General features: G+C 34.4%; 2 protein-coding genes across 2 annotated transcripts in view; both read left to right on the top strand.

The window, feature by feature from the left end:
* Positions 1 to 16509, top strand: part of LOC125778450 (craniofacial development protein 2-like) — a 372304-nt gene that overhangs the window by 107565 nt on the left and 248230 nt on the right. The window lies entirely within an intron of this gene.
* LOC105223711 (acetylcholine receptor subunit alpha-type acr-16) overlaps positions 5380 to 16509 on the top strand; it is a 214139-nt gene continuing 203009 nt past the window's right edge. The window contains exon 1 of the mRNA XM_019989397.3: positions 5380 to 5699. The gene's annotated coding sequence lies outside the window, so the exon portion shown is untranslated. The remainder of the gene's footprint in view (positions 5700 to 16509) is intronic.

The raw sequence follows: 16509 nt of genomic DNA, 5'->3' as shown, positions 1-16509 counted from the left end.
GCTGTAGTGCCAACAAATGGGCACATTTTTAACTGAAAAATTAAATTAAACAACTTTAAACATATATAAACATATCAACAGTGTTCAATTATTATTAAAAAATCCCGCCTTTGCAAAAAAAAATCTTAGAAAAACCGATTTTTTTTAGAAAATAAGTGTATATAACCCCTTAATATTTTGGGGTCTCAAAAAAGATTTTAAGTTTCTAAGTCCCTCGTCAATCTAAATTTAGCATTATAACAATAAGTATAATATAAAGTAGAGTTAAGTTAGGTTAGATGACTGAGCAAAGATCGCACATATATAGCAGTATGTAGTCCTTTGTAAAGCCATAGAAAAGAAGAACACAGCGTTTAGATCTTAATCTCCCAAACGCGGGACAATGGAAGTGTTGAGTTGTCTCCACCTCATCTTCTTCCACACAGCTTCTGCAAAACGTTGCCTAACTGATCTGGTAAGATTCCTTACAGCATGAAGGGCAACGGCCTGTTAAACGCCCCACAACTAGAGAGGCGTTAACCTTACTGTAGGCGAAGAATATCACTAGATTGCTTGCAAACGATCTTGGGCCAAAAGGCTTTTGCGACAGCGCATGTACCGATTGTAGCCCAGCGGTTCTATGGTACCATTCCTTGCTAGCTCATCAGCTTTGCAATTTCCCGCAATGGCGTTAAATGTCATGGTTGGTGTTTACCTCCTTAGTGCACCACACTTGCCGCCCTTTGATAGCTGTCTAATTTCTTTGGAAGTGTGGTTTTTTAATACGCTTTTATTAGCTTCACTTGTATGTATGCATGTATGTATGTATGTATTTATGTATGTATGTATGTATGTATGTTTGTAACTTTTTTAAGTGGTACTGAAACGTAGAATATTTGAGCGACACTGTAGGAAGGCGATAGTAAGTTTAAGCAGCTCACCAAAAAGATGCGCTTAAAAGTATGCAACATCTATATAAAACTAGTTTTAGTGACATTTAAATAGCATACTGATTTAGGCGTCGACAGTTCATAAGATGCAAGGTTGTACAGTAGAACACGCAGTAATTTATCTGGGCTCTCGACTGTTTGCTGCTGGACAAGCTTATGTAGCACTTAGTCGTTGTAGATCTTTGGACTGTATTCGAATTGAAGAACTGGACTGTTCAAATTTGACAAGTAACAGTGAAGCTTTAGAGGAAATGATTCGATTTATAAGTAATAATTCGTAAAGTCGTCAATAGAATTTGGTCGCAAATAATGTAAAAATTAGTCAATGAAAGGTTACGAGTAGATATTAAATACTGCCTAAGTATCGATTTACTTAACCAATACTACATGTCATAGTTCATATTTTAACAAGTTTTGGGGTTTCTCACATCAAACTAAAAAATTAAAAATAAATATAGTTTAAAAAAACTAAAAAACACGCTTTTAAAGCATATCAAACCAAAAAGTGAAAAATAATTTTTTGTATAAACTAACAATAATAATGAAGGAAAAATTCCTGTATTATTGTGAGAAAAGCGTGGGGTGCTTTGTGACATATTTTTCATATATCGAGCATGCCACGCTTTTCTCACAATAATACAGGAATTTTTCCTTCATTATTATTGTTAGTTTATACAAAAAATTATTTTTCACTTTTTGGTTTGATATGCTTTAAAAGCGTGTTTTTTAGTTTTTTTAAACTATATTTATTCTAGAGTCCTTTGCCACATAAAGACTCCATAGAACACTTCCATCTATGATGAGCCCTAAATATTTCATTGTATCCGCCCATAATACTTCTTGTTAGAAAATGTCTTTTGCTCAGTAGAAGCATAAGACTAAAATATTTTTATTGAAATGTTTAACTTGTGAAGATATTTCAATTTTTTTTTTCGAAAAGAGCTGAAAACATTTGGAACTTTAGATGAAAGATTTGTCTCAGAATATGGCGCTTTTCAAACAATTGGCTTTCCGTTGAGCTAAAATGACGCAACAAATTATGCCATTTTTCATTGAAACTTCGACGCTGCTTGTAGCATCCTCTGCCATTACGTTCGTCACTTTCAAACTCATTTAAAACATATTTGCACATAATTAGACTTATGTCCAGTTGGCAATTAGCGCAGCGTTGCATTAGCTGCCAAATTATAATAACTAAAGTTGGATGATGAGTTTTGTATTTTGCGCTTTCTGAAAAATGCTTCACTATCCATTTGCTGACTGGTACTGTAACAATTTCATAATTCCACTCTCGTTGCCTTGTGTCACTACTACAAAGCATTTTTATTGTTGTTTCAATTTTTTTACTTACTTTATTTGTTTAGCATTTGCGTTGTGTTGCTTATTAGTTACTATTATTGTTTTTGTCATTTGTCTAACTGTTTTACTCAATTTATGATGTTTCGAAGCATGATTTATGGGCGTGTGTATGTATGCTTGCAGTTTGTTTGTTTGTTTGAGCGAACTTTTAGTTTTGGCATTTCCCAGTTGAAGTGTCTTGCAAATTTTCCAATTATTTAGTTTCTCTCAGAAAATACAATTATTTATTTTATTTTTCGTATGCAGTGTTTTTGTGAAATAATGAAAAATAATTGGACACGTTTTCAAGTGGTGCTTACTCAAACAACGGAGCAGGCATTAGAAAAGAAAGCTTCGACAATAATTGCGTTTGGACCTTGCTCTGGAAATAATGACTTTGCTTGACCTTGTGCCATTGTCTAATTAGACGAGTATCAGAGCAAAACTAATTTTACAGTAATGAAAATTTCATCGCAGTTTAACATATGCACAGGCTCTTTACTGGCAGCATTTTTGCATGAGGGGCACCGCTTGAGATGCCAAAACTAATTTGTATGACGCTCACCTAGACATCTATTATGAAGCAATTAAAAAGTAAGACTTTGCCAAGGTTCAGTGTATTTGTAAAACGTAAATAACTGAGAACAAATAAGATTTTTAAGTTCAATCTAAACATTATAGAAGAAAGCTTTTTAATATTAAACTGTAAGACTGAGAATTTTAATGAGAAATTTGTGTAATGAGCAAGGTTAGAAAATGTTTTCACATTTTGTTAATATTTCGCACTTTCTCTGTATTTATGATGGAATTATATAAAATTCTCTTCTAATTGTACCATACCGTACAGAAAATACCATAAATAATTCATTTCTTCTTCTTTGAAAAGCGCCAGAATCAGAACGAATATACTGAAGATTTTTTAGAGAATAATAGCAACAGATGTTTGTTTTATTTCTGTTCCTTTCATACTCGCATTCTCTTATTTCTATCACTTTTACTTTGTGACGGGCCACAGCGATATCGCAAGGGACTGTGAAACCTTTGAGCTGACAAGGAACAGCAGCCCAGGCCGCTATCAGTAGATTGGAGATGGATCGGTGCTCTCCTCTCCTCACGTAAAGGGTGATTTTTTAAGAGCTTGATAACTTTTTTTAAAAAAAAAACGCATAAAATTTGCAAAATCTCATCGGTTCTTTATTTGAAACGTTAGATTGGTTCATGACATTTACTTTTTGAAGATAATTTCATTTAAATGTTGACCGCGGCTGCGTCTTAGGTGGTCCATTCGGAAAGTCCAATTTTGGGCAACTTTTTCGAGCATTTCGGCCGGAATAGCCCGAATTTCTTCGGAAATGTTGTCTTCCAAAGCTGGAATAGTTGCTGGCTTATTTCTGTAGACTTTAGACTTGACGTAGCCCCACAAAAAATAGTCTAAAGGCGTTAAATCGCATGATCTTGGTGGCCAACTTACGGGTCCATTTCTTGAGATGAATTGTTGTCCGAAGTTTTCCCTCAAAATGGCCATAGAATCGCGAGCTGTGTGGCATGTAGCGCCATCTTGTTGAAACCACATGTCAACCAAGTTCAGTTCTTCCATTTTTGGCAACAAAAAGTTTGTTAGCATCGAACGATGGCGATCGCCATTCACCGTAACGTTGCGTCCAACAGCATCTTTGAAAAATACGGTCCAATGATTCCACCAGCGTACAAACCACACCAAACAGTGCATTTTTCGGGATGCATGGGCAGTTCTTGAACGGCTTCTGGTTGCTCTTCACCCCAAATGCGGCAATTTTGCTTATTTACGTAGCCATTCAACCAGAAATGAGCCTCATCGCTGAACAAAATTTGTCGATTTCGAACATTTCGAACCGAACACTGATTTTGGTAATAAAATTCAATGATTTGCAAGCGTTGCTCGTTAGTAAGTCTATTCATGATGAAATGTCAAAGCATACTGAGCATCTTTCTCTTTGACACCATGTCTGAAATCCCACGTGATCTGTCAAATACTAATGCATGAAAATCCTAACCTCAAAAAAATCACCCGTTATTTTACTACCGCATAGCTGGTCTACGCGAAAGCTTGGCCACTGCTGGTCTACAATCGTTTCATGCACTGTCGCAAGATTGTTTTGGCCCTAGATCGATAGTGAAAGATCCAGTGAGCTCTTTGCTCTCTGTAAGGTTTGCCTCTCCTTAGTTGTGAGAAATTCTAACAGGCCATTGGCTTATCGACGTCCATGGATGGAGGAAGTCGAGGTGGACACATCTCTGCACTACTTCTGAATTGTCTCGTGTTTGCAAGATCAAGGTTTAAATACTTGGGAGCTCACAGTTTTGGATATCCCACGGAGCTGGTGGGAATAGAAATAAACGCGAGAGCAAAATAAGTTTGATAAGGGCTTTTGTATGAATTCGTTCACATTAAGGTTTAATACGGCAAAGCAAAGACAATGTTAAGCAACTCTAATTTGTGTACGCTCTTCCAAGTAAAAGTCATCATGTGTATTAGAGTGAACCATAGAAAGCAAAGCGTTCATTCTAAAATATGCTTTGCTTCTTTCACTTCACTGTTTGAGTTGTCAAACCAAGCGAGGGAAATTGTATGTGGATCGATCAATATATTATCCAGCTATTCCTGGTTCAACATTATGTCTAACCGGAAATAATTAAACCAAGCCAGAAACCTTTTTTAAGAGTTTACAAAAATATAAAGTTTTTTGACCATACCTAATTTTTTAGATCCATAAAAAAAATATGTTTATTGTTTGTAAAAACTGTTGACATAATTTATAAATATTATTACATAAACCAGTAGAGAATTGGAAGTTGATTTTATTACGGAATGAAATCACATATGAATGTAACTCACAAAGGAAATCTTACCACCAAAATATACAACTATTTTTTCTACTTAATGCATAATTTTCTCTTTCTATTATCTTACAGAAAGCTGCCAAGGACCACACGAAAAACGTTTACTTAACCACCTACTATCCACCTATAACACACTGGAGCGACCCGTATCGAACGAATCGGAACCGCTGGAAGTCAAATTCGGTTTAACGCTGCAACAAATTATTGATGTGGTAAGTGTTTGATAATCCAAAATTTCACACCAACACTAAAACAACAACAGCTTTTAATTTGAAAACTAATTATTTCTACAAATAAAAAACAAAAGAAATTAATTTTATCAGAAAAAAGAAAAGATTTTCACAGCAAACACGAATATGGAAAATCCAACTTATGGACAAATGGCCAAAGATAAACGGCAATTTGTTAACGAAATTTTGCATTTAAAAAAAAACTAAAATATTTTGATTTTAAGAATTTGCAAGAAAATAAGTTTGAAAATATTAATGCATCTAAAATTTTTTATAGGACGAAAAGAATCAGATTCTGACCACAAATGCGTGGTTAAATTTGGTAAGTGACATGTACCCGTACAAAAAATCTTTACTACTTTTTGTGTTGTTCTTTATGGTAAAGAAAAAAATGATTATTTGAAAAAAACTATTGAAAAAGAGATATTGAAAAAATGAAAAGCGACTCTACTGGTTTCAACGCAGCTTTCTTCTTAAAGTACACCTACTTTTATCTACACTAATGTTAAGTTCTCAGCGCAAACGTTATTTTTGAATTTCCATTTTGTTTTTTAAAAGCGCAGATTTCACACATTTTTTCACAAGGATTACTCGTTAATGTTTTCTATGTGCTACTGAACGTTAAGTTTTAACTGCAAGGTGTTTTTAAGCAAACCCAAAAATCTGTTTGCTAGTGAGCTGAATTAATGTTAAAGTAAATATAAAAATAATAAATGCTAAAAATGCAAATTATAAATAAATAGAAAATCACATAAGTCACTTTAAAACCAGAAAACTTTATTCACTCGCTCAAATTTGATTTTTAAATTATTCAAAAGACACTAGAACACAATTTTGAAAAATAGAAAAACATTAAATTCATTATTTTTATGGATTTTCTAACAATTATGATTCAAAATAAATTTTCAACTAAATTTTTTTCTTACTAATATTTATATTTATACTAAAAAATATTTTTTACTTCCACTGAAACTTATTATTTTTACTCAAAATGTCTTTTTCAAAAAATATTTTTTTATCTTCAAAACTATTTTTGTCTTCAAAAATATTTTTTATTCGAAATATTTATTATTCAATATATATTTTTTTTCATTAAAGTTTATTTTTTTTACTCAAAAATAATTTTTTAACAAAATATTAGTTTTACATATTCTAAATAACGCTTTGCTTAACAATTTTTTTTGTTTATTAAATTTATAACTGTTTTATTCAAATATATCCCATTATATAAAAAAAAGTTATGTTGTTTGTAGAAAACAAAAATAACAAAATATTTTTTTTATTCAAAATTTATATTTATTTAAAAAAATATAAGTTATTTTTTTACTCAAAAATTAATTTTATTCAAATTTTTTTTTTTTTTTTTTCAAAAATATAATCGAAACTTATTTCTTGTACTTTTTGCACTCAAGAATATATTTGAAATCAAAATTTATTATTATAAAAAAGAAATATTTTTTCTTATTATCATAAAAAAAATATATTTTTTTTACTGAAAACCAAAATCTGTTTTTTTTACTGAAAAATATTTTTATATTCCAAAAATTTTTTTTTTTTTTTAATTTTTTTTTATAATTTCTTTCATAAAAAGTCACAAAAACTGTTTTTATTAATATTCTTTCATTCAAAAATATTTTTTTTTACTAAAGTTTATTTTTTTACTCAAACATAATTTTTTTTAAATATATTACTTTACATATTCAAAATAACGCTTTGTTTTATTAAGTAAAAGTCGTAAAAATAATAAATAAATGAACCCATGAGGATCTCGCAGCCCTTTTGCTTATTGACCAGCGCTTACATGGCTCACGGAAGGTTCATAGCTTCAACGCTATAGCGCAAGAACCTTCTCTAGCAAGCTCATTGGGCATGTAGTGTAGTCAGAGATTTCTATCTGACCCGGTATACAAGCAAATCGGATAGCAAAGTAGCTTAATACTATTGATAAAAATGTCAAACACTCCTTAACAAGTCTTGAGCACACTATCAGCGAGCTTGAGGCCAGCATGGCAACTGCATTGATGGCTACCTGCACTTGAAAGACACTGCAGTGGTCGGTTGAGTAGTTAGATAAGAGTGCTGCCACCATGGCTACCATTCAATTAACGCTGGATGCGACAATTTGCTGCACTCTGCGAATCTTACAAATTAAAAATATGCGGAGAAAGTAAATGAAATTGTAATACAGCCACGCTTTTTCACATATATCACAATTTTAAGCTCTGTCTGATCATTCCACTTTATCCGGTGATAGCCGAGTTTATAACAGCACGCCAGTCGTTCTTGCTTTTCGCTGTTTGGCGCCAATTGAACTTGAAGATGCCCAGTTTAGACAGGTCGGTCTTTTTCACCCGGTCTTTCCAAAGGAATGGAGGTCTTCCCCTTCCTCCCCTGGCGGGTACTGCGTCGAATACTCTCAGAACTAGAGTGTTTTCATCTGTTCGGACGACATGACTTAGCCAGCGTAGCCGCTGTCTTTTAATTCACTGAACTACGTCAATATCGTCGGATTTCTCATACAGCTCATCGTTCCATCGAATGGTATTCACCGTTGCCAATGCGCATAATCTTCCGCAGATCCTTTCCCTTAACAACTCGTAATTTATAAAATTTAGTCTTTGTTCATCGAGAGAGGATTTAACTTCTCAATAGCCTACTCAGTCCGCAGTATCACCTTCTCTCGTGGGCTCGCTTTCAAATAGATGTTTTTTGGCTACCTAGAGGATAAGAGGCTAAGACCGGAAGTCGTAAACTGCTTGAGCCATATGTAAATAAATCGTTTCTGGCCACTCCCAAGTGAATGTCGCTCAGAGAACTTTTCTCACTTACGTCAACTTCTGCACACGGCTCCTTCCTCCATTGATATTGGAATACGTTCATAGAACTTTGAACAAATGATATCTTCAAAATGTCAAAACCAGCTACATACCGAATATTTTGGCTTCAGTGTCTATGGCTTTCTTTTCTTATAAAATATCGGTTAATGGGTGTTCATATATGTAGCTATACTCCTATATCGGTATAAACTTCTACAGTAAATGGGTAAAATAGGGCCAATACTTGATATAATCCCCATATGTGTAATATATATAATTTTTAAATAAATATTTGATTTTAAGTATTTGTTTAATTTTACAATTTTTATTTGTTCCTTTTTATAAGTAATATTTTTAACACATTTTTTGACATTTTTCTGTAATTTTAAAACATTTAATATTTTTATTTTCACTATTTATATTCCATTTTTAATTTCTCAATATCATTGCTTTCCTCTCCATTTCATTATTGACCAAATTTATTGCCATTCTAAATGGTTCGCCATTCATTTCATCGTTACTCAGCTTTCCGCTTGCTCGAAGCATTTGTTATGCTTGCTGTCAGCATATGCTGGAAAATTCAAAACAAATGCCTCATTTAATTCAATTTCGCAAATCGACAACAACTACAGCAACAGCGAGAATTCAACCGTCATGGCAACGGTTCATTCACATTTGGTCGGTCTTTTGCTCCGTTGAACGCAACAAAAGTAATTGACGTTAATTTGAACAGTTCGGCGTAAATGTGCGTAAATCAAAAATGTTAAAACGAAAACAATAACATGCAACAGCAACAACAAATATGCGCAGCGAAGGCAGTGAATATTCGCGTCAGATTGCAGTTGTTTTGAAAGAGGTCAGCGCCATAATTCTTCGCAAAACATAAAATGGCCGAAACATGTGGCTGCTCATTCGGACGTAATCGTGTACCATATATAGATATGACGATGGTTTTAGCTTTAAATTTTTTTATAAAATCATCAGAGATATACATACATAAATATGTGAAGAGATTTGAAATCGATTTCTACTCAAAAATTTTAAGTCGCTTCGGATCAGGGGTTCTTTTAGATGTTAGTCGTAACTGACCGCAGTTCGCAAGATTTTATACGCTATCCTGTAGCAGGGAATAAGTACTCTGCAGAGATTTTGAGTAACACTTAACAAGGGTATTCAAGCTTGATTTATATTGAATAATGAATGTCTTTATAGATTATCTTGTAACACCTAAACCTAATACCTCAAAAAAATCACCCGTTAGATATAGAGTTATACATATGTATGCTATTTTCGTAAAAAGTACGAAGTAAATCCTGCCGAAAAAGGCGGCTGAAACTGCGCTCAATTTCGGTGAGGCATTTTCTGGTCACTTTCTTAAAGTTCTGGGAACCTTCATGCAGCTTAGATTTGTATGGCGGTATTTCGGAAAAATGCTACTAAAAAGTTCACTATGGACTTAAGTGCCAACAACTGTTATCACATAGTTTCATTTGACTGCTTCTTTTTGCGATTGCGATCGTTCAAGGTGTACACATATCAGGCATGTATCTGGGAATCAGTATCCTAACCTGTACAGATAATACCTTAGCTAGAAGTGACCTTTATAAAATCCTATTATCCGCCTTAACTGAACGCTGGGGAGGACTTTTAGTTGCTTTAGTTAGACCGTCACTGAGAATGGCAAAGAGAATTGTGTATACACGAATGATCGGAATGTCGATTTCAAATTTGGAACACTGTTTGTCGACCGTCCATCCAAGCAAGCGATGAGTTCAGTAAAAAATGAGATATCGCTATAAAGATATACAAACTTATAAAGAAAACGCAAATTAACCCGATGTTTGGAGGACACTTGTGCAGCAGGTCAAAGCTCACAAGGAGCTGTATAGCCAAAAGATGATGATGATGTATTAACCACAGTTAGTGAAGTCCTTCCGGCACGCTAACTTCAAACCTTACTTGGACAGCTTAAAACTAAAATTTGTTTGCCTAACCTCTTTATATTTTTTCGATGGTTTTTTGACTAAAAGACTGACTTAAAATTCTTTATGCTTTTGAGGTCTACTACGTTCTAGCACATCATGGAATACTTTAACCGTAGATAACCGCATTTATGGTAAACCTTGATGGATATGTACGAGTATAACCGAACACAAAATTATCAGTGATCTACGCGTTACGAGTTTTTGGCTTTCTAAGAAAGCGGTAAGGAAGAACAAGAAAGTAATTCAAATCCGAATCCTTATCACCTAGATTATGGTACACGATTCTTTGTTCCCATTAATATTCCTTTCATTATCCATTATTCTTCTTTTCTTCCACTTCTTCTTTTTTCGGGAAAAAAACAATGACTTCCGCGCCGACTGAAGCCAATTAATTTGAACGGAAACAGAGAAATATATGACCGATCTGATAGTTAGTGGCTACACAAGCAAAAAGAAATTATTCACCAGGTGAGAGCAGCCATACAACAACAAAAAAAGACAATAAAGCAACATTTTTAACAAATAAACTTGGCAGTAAATAATGGCGATTTTGTTACGAGGATATCGCTGTACACGCTTATACCTTCATACATATTAACATATGTATAAATGTTTCATTGTTGGCATATGTATGAAAATGCCGTTATTACATGAATGAAAAATGTGTTTTGCGGTTGATTTGTTTTCCGTTTGTTTATTGTTATTTCTCCATCGGCACTAAATTGAAAGGCCATAAATTTGCAAAGGAATGCGTGCCAATGAACACAAAGCCAACAATGAAAACAAGAAGGCAACAAAAATACACAATAGAGACAACATGGAAAAGCATTTAAAAGTAACAGATTATTATTACATACAGACATATATATCAAGATATATGTTTGTTTGGAATATATGTGTCAGAAATATTTTCAAAAATGCGAAATATATTGCACACACCTAAAAGAAAATAATAGAAATTTTAACGAAAAATGCCAAAACTGCGAAATGAATTATTATTTGAAAATCAAAAAAAAAAAAGACAAAGACAACAACAAAATGGTTATACAAATGGCTAAAAATGTGGAGTGTCCGCCACATATTTGGAATACGCAGTCAAAAAGGGTTGCCTGGCAGCACTAATTGAAACCGGGCAACCGGAAGTGACATGGTTGCCATGCGTAGTCGAAATGAGGGCTGAGGGATGTGTAAGTAATTGGTGTAGCTGTGCACAAAAATTGCAGTAGCTGTAATATTATATTGGCTTTTGGAAAATTAATGGCATGATGCGTTGTTGTAGTTGATTTGCTATTTTGAAAATAAATGGTTAAAAAAAACCAGTTTCGATGCTATTTGAAACTTTTTGGGAATATTTTTTTAAAGCAATTTCTCGTTCTAAAATTGCTTATTTTTTTTAAATTTTTAATAGCTACACATCTATTATTTTCATTTCTAAGTTTCTAAAAGAGAAAAAAATCACAGAAAAGCAATTTTACTGAATCGAGTAGCTTTACAACTTACTATCAATCCGGGTTTCTCCAAAAACTAACTTATCATAATGATCAGGTATGCAGCACGACGCTTTTTCCCATACCTTGCTTTTCTTTGGTTATCGACCTTCTTTGGCGCACACACTGATACACTACACTTTTGACATCTCCTTTCCCTGCCTTCTTTGTAGCCATACTTTGGCTACAAGGTTTGGTTCCGGCTGCCGCTGGTGTTGCTGCCTTCCTAGAACTAGGCTTAGCTTCAGCTGCAGAGTTATTACCAGCCCTTGCAAGCATACTAAGTTTAGCTCCTGTCTTTGTGCTGGCTACGTTCAAGCGCGTTGCTAACCTTCTTCGCTGAGAAGCCAGTTTCCTCCGGTTTTTTTCCAGGAGAGCCATACGCTTTTAATATGTCATTATTATTGTTGTTATTTCTTTGGTTCATATTCCAAACCCACGCCACGTTGGTAAGGTTATCTTACAACGGAGTGTTCCAGGTAGCCAAAAGCTTCGTTTGAAACTTGGGATTTTGAGCATCCACAACCATATTAATCCTGGACACGGGTCGCATGACAACTTCATCCAGCCTTTTATTGTACCCCTAACCATAACTACCATAGGAAAGCTACCTATTTCAATGCTGTGCTATTGCGGAGCAATGAACAGCCACCTATAAATTCAGAACCTACTAGCTAGGGAACTAGGTAACTTCCAACTGCAACAGGGGCAAATTGTTATCTGTCTGATCTTACCATCGTCTATGCATCTATTACCAGTCGACACAATCGCATAGAGTTCAACGAAGGATTTTTGTTGACCACCAAACTATATAAAGCAAATGAGTTATCTCTAATAATAACTCGAGTTAGTCCTTTTTCAATCTATCCTTAAAATTTACGGCATCTTGAACAATATGTGTAGCATATAACTAAGTATATTAGACTTCTCTTGATAAGCAAAGTAATTAAAAAAGCGAGCTATGCGTACAGGCATGATTCAGAAGATCAAAAAAGTAGAATCGATAGATACTAAACATACCTCAAAACGGAAGCAGAATCAAGCCACACACAGTCCAGAAAATCACTTTCGTTAGAGGGATATGATCGCCAGAATCCCGCTCCTGTTTTATAGTTTGGTCTTCCTCAGGTTTGCTGTATGTGATAGGATTTCCCGCATTTCACGATTCTAGGAAGTTTGCATACGCTTATGGAGTCCTCAGTATATCTTGCCTCCTACAGATCGAGTGACAACTCAGGACGATACTGGCTGTAGTGTCTTTAAGTGTTCTTAAATTGTTGTCACATTTCAGACTTTTCGAATATTTCAGAACAAAGTTGGTCAAACTCTCGCAACAAAATTTTGATGAACTCTTCGATAAAAAAACGCTTTTGCTAACAAATATTTATGAATGTCTTCGTGTACTAATTCCACAATAGTTAAAAAATAACTTAAAATTTTGGTAAAAATACAAAAAATATTCAGTGTTTCGAGCAAATACACTTCATCTAATTTCATAAATTTAATTAATTACCGCAATGAAAACATTCAGTTGGCTTTAATTTTGGTTTTCTGCTATTGATTTGTTTTATTTAAAAAATTCTATAAAATTTTTCCAAACCACATTTGCGTTTAGTTTCAAACCGCAAACTAATTTTCACACAATAATCATAATTAACTTACAGGAATGAGCAAATAAAGCAAAAAACTAAAATGAGTTTTTTTTTAATACTTCAAATAAATGCTAAAGCTTAACCGAATTGCACTGGCCGCTGCTTTTCAATGGCAAACAGTAAAATTATTTGATTTTAAGCTTAAAATGGCAGGCAATAAAATAACTGTAAATATCTATGTATGTGCTTATGCGCCCACACGCTTTTTTGTAAAGCCAAGCCATAATAAGCTCAGCGTAATTTTTCACACACACACACACATGCATACTTACAACTATAATAAAAAAGCTTAACACCGCATAGTGTTTTACACGCTCGCACATTACAAGAACAAAAATAAATAATAAATAATATTGCAATAAAGCTGTGTGTGTTCATTAATTAACGGCTCTTTTACGCTTACATTTCTATTAAAAAGTTTTTTTTTTTGTTATTGTAAAAGAATAAAGCGTCGCAAATTAAACGCAATAAAAAGCAAATACAACAAATAAACAAAACAAAAGCGCTCGCTTAAGCACAACTGATAAAGTTAATTATTAAAATTCAATGAGTTAAAATGTTATAAATTAATTCATAGCAGTTAAGTTGTCTAAAAACATATGTGTTGAGCATAGCATAAATAAAAATTATGAATTAAATAGTTTTACATACATAAATGCCTATGTGTGTGAACGCATACCCGGCAGGAAAAGTGAATGACAAAGCATACTTTGCAGAGAAGAAAAAAATGTTTGAGTGTATACTCTCCAAAACACTTTTTGATTCACAATAGAAAGTAAGGTTAGGTAAGTTCAGGCCAAAAGGTTGATCCACACACCAAAGGTAGCACCGGATCTCACTGCATAACTGTGAACGCTTATGTGATAAGATACTCACCACACCTAAATAAGAATCACCAACCCTTCAAATGACGCTAAAAACGATGCACAAAGAAACTTACGAAAGAGCCGACTGGGTAGGATGGAATGACTTAGGAGGAGAGCAAGGTATTAAGCTCTCCACTCATAAGGTCACAAAAAACTGCAGGACTGTAGTTTGCCTACCAGCAAGCTGTTTAGTCGCTGCTGCTAAAAACTACACAGTGTCCTACAACAGTCGTTATGTTTTAACTTAAGTACCGACCACGACGGTCTTACGCCACGGTGCTTAAAAGCATAGCGATCAAAATAATGCGTTAATCAGCGCCCCAAACATTACCTGCTTTTTGCAAGTATTATTTGGTTCCAATTGGTCAAGTGGAATGCACACCTTTTTACCCTTGATGGGGTTCGAGGCCTAAAACCTCTGCCGTGCTATGGGTCCGGCACCCGGCCGCTGTGCGACTCCACTCTGATCTGAATTTTCAATTCTACCTGCCACACAGGTTAACCACAGTCTCTACAAATCTCCCCAAAGGGGCAAAACCAATGAGTAAATTGGAGCAAACTGCTCCGCCTGGTAGATACAGTGCCCAGTCAGAACACCCACAACTTGGGTGAGACGAACTTTGCTAAAATAAAGTAGTTCGGAGAACTTCTTTAGACTCTGGAAAGATCTTGCAGTCGCATAAGTTCTGATTGTTGACCAGTGCTTGTCAAACTAATGAGAGGTAATAGTTTCAACTTCAGAACACAAGAAAGCAGCAAAGTACGAAATCCTTCACAATGTAATGATATTGAGGTATAGGTGCTTTACTTTTTACGGCTGTGCCGCTGTGACCAGGTAACCAAACAAGGGATAGGAGTACTTTATTTTGATCGTACCTACTTTGATCATTATCGAAGACATCGAAAGTATCAGAATCCCATCTCAATACTCCACGTTTTAGAGTACCGCAATTTCTATTTGAATTGGGCCTCATCGTTAAACAAAATTCGTATCTGCTTGGAACTTTTCAAGACCGCATAGAGCGAAGTTATGTCACTTGGGAAGGTTGAGTAGCCTCAGTTCTTACTCAAGCTACACTTCACACTTTCAATTTAAAATCTCGACGTAAACTGGCCAAGTCGTTCTATACGTCGGTCCGAGTTGCAGAGCTTTCATCAGTTGATAAATAATTAGGCATAATTTGGAAATTTTTTACTTAGTTCAGGCTTTGCTTTCAGACCATTGTACGTGCTCGAAAAGTCATTAAAATACTTCTACTTTCCTACTGGGTGTGTGGTTACCACATAGCTTTGTGTATTATCTTATATATTTATTTAAACAAAATATCTCTCACTATAAAGTCTGTTCGTCTTCATGTATACGTGTTTATTTATATTTACGCATTTACATTTAAGTGTGTGTGTTTAATTTTAACGGAATCTTTATATCTTTTTTTTAATTTCTTGTTTTATTCGTGCCTTCTTTATTCAGATAAATTTCATAGCTATCTTCTTTATTCAGGGAAAGGTAAATATATTCGACGAAGACTGAATGTCGTAGTTTGGCTTCTTTATGGCACAATTTATCTGTTGAGAATTAATAAAAGCTCTGAAAATCTTCACAAATTCCCAAATAATTCAAACTCAGTTGGGTGATAACTTCAGAATACGGTTGAAAAGTATTTCGAAATTGTTCTGTACATCATTTTTAAGTCCTTAAGGCTTTCGTGTCAGCCTTTATATACATTTTAACTCTAGTATCAAACATCCTAACTCTCCCAGGACTTTGGTATCTAAATGTCATCTAGAAACGTGTTGGATACGATAAACGGCGAGCAACACAATTTTGTTCCCAGAAAGGTATTTACATATGTATATGTTTTTGACGCCATTTAAGCTATCAAAAACAACTAAATTATTCGTAAAGCTTCATAAGACCTTTTTAATTACTAATTAGATTTAATACAAATTTTCATTCCAAGAAAGCTTTAGCTGGACCATCATTAAATATTAGTGGCTTTGCTTCTGCATGAGACCAGCCGAACCAAGCTCTTGGATCCTCAGGCGAGTCACTACCGACGCACAGTGGCACCGCTCCATACATTTCTTGGAAAAAAATAGAAGGAGTGGTCGTACAACAATGAAACTTTGCAGAAACACTTCTCTGGACTAAATTAAGAAATTTTGAAAAAATCTTGGAAAACCGCCCACTGCCACACCCACCTCCCAAAATTTTTATTTTTGGACCTAGGGACTTGAAATTCGGGACACTTCTTAATTGAGTTCTCCTGATGAAAAAAAATTAAACTTAAACGCAAAGTGACGTTATTTATACCTTTACCTTGAT

The sequence above is a fragment of the Bactrocera dorsalis genome, chromosome 1 (assembly GCF_023373825.1).
Source record: "Bactrocera dorsalis isolate Fly_Bdor chromosome 1, ASM2337382v1, whole genome shotgun sequence".
In the NCBI taxonomy this organism is placed as follows: Eukaryota; Metazoa; Arthropoda; class Insecta; order Diptera; family Tephritidae; genus Bactrocera; species Bactrocera dorsalis.
The sequence above is the reverse complement of the archived record's forward strand: the minus strand, read 5'-3'. Positions and strand labels throughout refer to the sequence as shown.